The sequence below is a fragment of the Morone saxatilis genome, unplaced genomic scaffold (genome assembly GCF_004916995.1).
Source record: "Morone saxatilis isolate NCDOM2014 unplaced genomic scaffold, NCSU_SB_2.0 Contig19, whole genome shotgun sequence".
NCBI classification, from domain to species: Eukaryota; Metazoa; Chordata; class Actinopteri; family Moronidae; genus Morone; species Morone saxatilis.
The window spans coordinates 21,501,121-21,504,822 of NW_023339751.1; positions in this window are offsets into that span (position 1 = coordinate 21,501,121).

Genomic DNA, 3,702 nt, shown 5'->3' on the forward strand with positions numbered 1-3,702 from the left:
GTCGAAATCTTCAAAAAAGAACCATAGTATCTGTAGTACTGATATTTTGGGATTGATCCTCCCAACCCTAATATATACAAGATTGACTTGCCACTGGATGTCTCACTAGAGCACCAGCATCTCAAACCCAAAAAATGGGCAGTATGGCAGACTCCATAGACAAAACCAGTTATTTTACCTAGCAGCATAATTGTAAAACAAAATTTGAACTGGACCGAAACAAAACAATACTCACCAAAACCATCTTTGTTAGTCTTTCCACAGTCTTTCCAACAATCGCCAATACTGCTTGGTTGAAATAAACCCTTAATTCATAGAGTTAGAAGTGAAAATATTCATAAAAAGAGCCGCAATGGCAGCACAAATGTGCCTGTCAAAGTACGTCCACTAAAGTGTTTGTTTTTGCCACTGACAGGCTCAGATCGTTATTTTAAGAGTCTGACAACATTAAGGAAAGAATCCCTGCAGAGATAGACCCTTTGTTTAACCAGAAACAGACGTAATATTGCTATCACTCACCACCAGACTCCATTGATAACAACAGTAATTTTACCACACATATCATCCAAACATTGTAACTTCATTCAAAGCAGATAGAAGCAAAATAAAACTTTCTTTGTAAGTCTTTCCACTGTTCCAGCAACAATCATCAACTCTGGTTTGGTCGAAATAAATACTAATAATACGGATGAGGTAACAGCAGTTTCAGTTGCTCTACTCACATGCATGCGTGGCCGGACAGGCTTTGTAAACAAATCACAGACAGGCTGGTATAACAGGCAAAGGAGTGGGATGTCATTCTCTGCTCGTGACGCAATTACTCCACCGTATCTTTACATTGCAAATAGTTGTTTGCTGCCATATTAACATTTTAAATCTCATACATATAACCATTAATCACTCATATGTGTGATTATGGAGGGCAATTACAAATTACGTATTTCTTGTTAAATTTAGAGAACATTAAATGTAAATGTGGTATCAAAACAGGGCCACTTCAGTTTTTCTGATAGGGTTGTGTGGGTACATAAGACAATAAGGTTGAACCACTTGTCCAGAAGGAGCCATTCTGCATAACTTGCTGACAACCACTGTACCATTTTGAATGGAAAACTCATAATGTAATGTATTTTAACATTGTGGTATTGGTACTTTTACTTTATAGAGGATATGAATAGTTTTTCCACCACTGGAAATATGCATTTAATATCAGTAAAACAGTAGATGCAGCCCACTGAATGACTGCATCTGTGTCTGAATGAATATGATGCTGTTAGGAAACATTTCTTTTGTCTCTGCTCCAGCTAAGAGCTATACTGTACCTGAAAACAAAACAAGTCGTCATGGGATTGAGGGTTGAATTACAATAATAAAGAGTGACAGGGAGAAACTGAATAAAAGGAGAGAGGCACATGGGGGTGAAAAACAAGGTAATGGAACCGAGAAGAAAAAAAGAAAGAAAGACTGACAACAGAGCTTTAGTGAGCTGCAGGAAATTGAAATGCAGATGGCTAGGTATTCTGTTAAGCTCTCATACCTCTCCCCCTATTCCCAAAGCTCCGTCTCTAATTTCACTCTCTTCACACTTCTCTTTACGTTTCTTTCTCATTTCCTTTCCCCCCATTCCTCTCTTTTATCTTTCCCTTCAGTTCCCTTTTATAGTCTATCTTGTACTCCATTCTGCGCACCCCTATCTTTATCAGCCCCACTCCTACCTCCCTGTTCTTGTCTATCTCTCCGATCCAAACTACATGTGGCAATGAATTCTCTCCCTGGCAATGAGCTGTGTACCCTCAGCCACAGCAATCCTTGGCCAGAGGAAAGCAGATCTCTTCTCTTAGATCTTATTACAAACACTTGCCTCTGGTTATGACACTCTGGAGCAAGGTTCTTACTGTACACACAAATCGTAACTTGGATTGCCATGTCCCACACACACTTCCTTATAAATAAAAAATGCAAATGCTTATATTAACCAGTCAGTATGTTCCATTCTGGTTGAGGTTTTTACACCCCCAAAAAGTTTAGAGCACCTCGGGCACACCTTTTGTAGTTCACCTTGGTTCTGAGTCATGTCATGCTTACATTACTAGTAGTCTGTTTTTTGATTGACCCCCTGCTTAGGACCTGAGGTTTGATTACATTCTGTGCCTTTTAAGTGGATTTATAGTTGTGCACAAAAGGTTTATGGCACAGCAACTGAGCCTACGCATGTAGCCTCTAGAATTATACCTCCATAGTTAGGCTATAATGAAGATGACATGGCATTACAGTTACAAGTTATATCTGATATCAACTATGAATACATTTCAATGCCATGAGCATGTATGTTGAGTCCTCCTTATACCTTGATGCAGAAACATAAATCCAACTTAAGTCAGGAAATAGAATCAAATCAGCTAACCTGACTGTTGCTCCATCTTGACATAGTTCCAGTGTATTCCAAAATAGGCATGTTTGATCATAAATGTGCACTCTTTATGTGCATCTCTTCCACATAATGAATAGTAAATGCTACTGTTTCAAGATAGAAAATGTAAGACTCCTGTGATGCTTCAGTAAAGCAGTCAATGCTAGTTCCGAACACGAGTTGAGAGTTTTTTTTATTTAGAGCTTTTCCCAACAGGTTTGCAGCTGACTGAAGTGACAGACTGAAGCACTTAAAGTGGAAAATGTGCATCAGCAATTGTGTGTGCAAACCACTTTTTTGGACTGTGGGTTTGTTTTCCATTTCCTAAATGGTCTGTTTGTGGTCTGGGTTGTGTTTCTTTTGGGTCTTTCCAGGATCAGGTCTGTGCATAAATATTTTAAAAGATTACAGTATTATGTTATGTAGTCATTCATAATCCAGTCCCATTATTGAGGCACTCGCCATTCATTGTCACATTCCCCAATAATTGCTGTAATGCAGCATTATCAGTAAAATATATTCTTTGACTTTGAAATGGGATGCACCTCATCATCACTCACTCTGATTAGACACTGACTGATTTAAATCATAATTTTGCTTTAATCAGCATACTTAATTATTATGTAAACATCTTACATGGCTGTGTCTATTAAGACAACATCAAACATAAATTTAAGGAAGAAAAAAAATGATTTGTAGCAAATGATTATAGTAATATTGAGAAAGATGTTAAACAGCCTCAATTTATACCTTGTTTTAGGGATGTAGCAGGCTTTTTTCAATATGGAAAAAAGACAGGTATACTGTGCCAGCAAAAAATATAAAATCAAATGCTTGATGTTCTCAGAACGACCACCATTTTTAGACAAAGATCTAGTATTGAAACAGTGTCTATTTAAATACATTTGTGGTTTTCACTGATACCATTTCCTCATTCTTAGCATTAGGACCAACTGATTTCTACTCGTAATTGAATCATTATACTAATTGCACAGATATTTGCGTTGCCCTTGTTGGCGTTGGATGTAGGAAGCTATGTTGCACTCATTACACTAACAATGACAATTCTAATAGCAGCCCCCAAACAATAACCCTGCTGTAGTGCCTTTAAAATTACCTGTTGTGGTGAATTTCTCCTCTGTTTCAATGGAATACAACTTGATTCACTGTCCGCTGTTATTTTATGAACAAACCAGCCATTATGGTGTAGGTGAAAAGACCATCTGATTAGCTAGTCCTTTGAGGACTTGACCGAGCCCTGCCCAAGGTTATGTTGATAATTCGGTACAAGG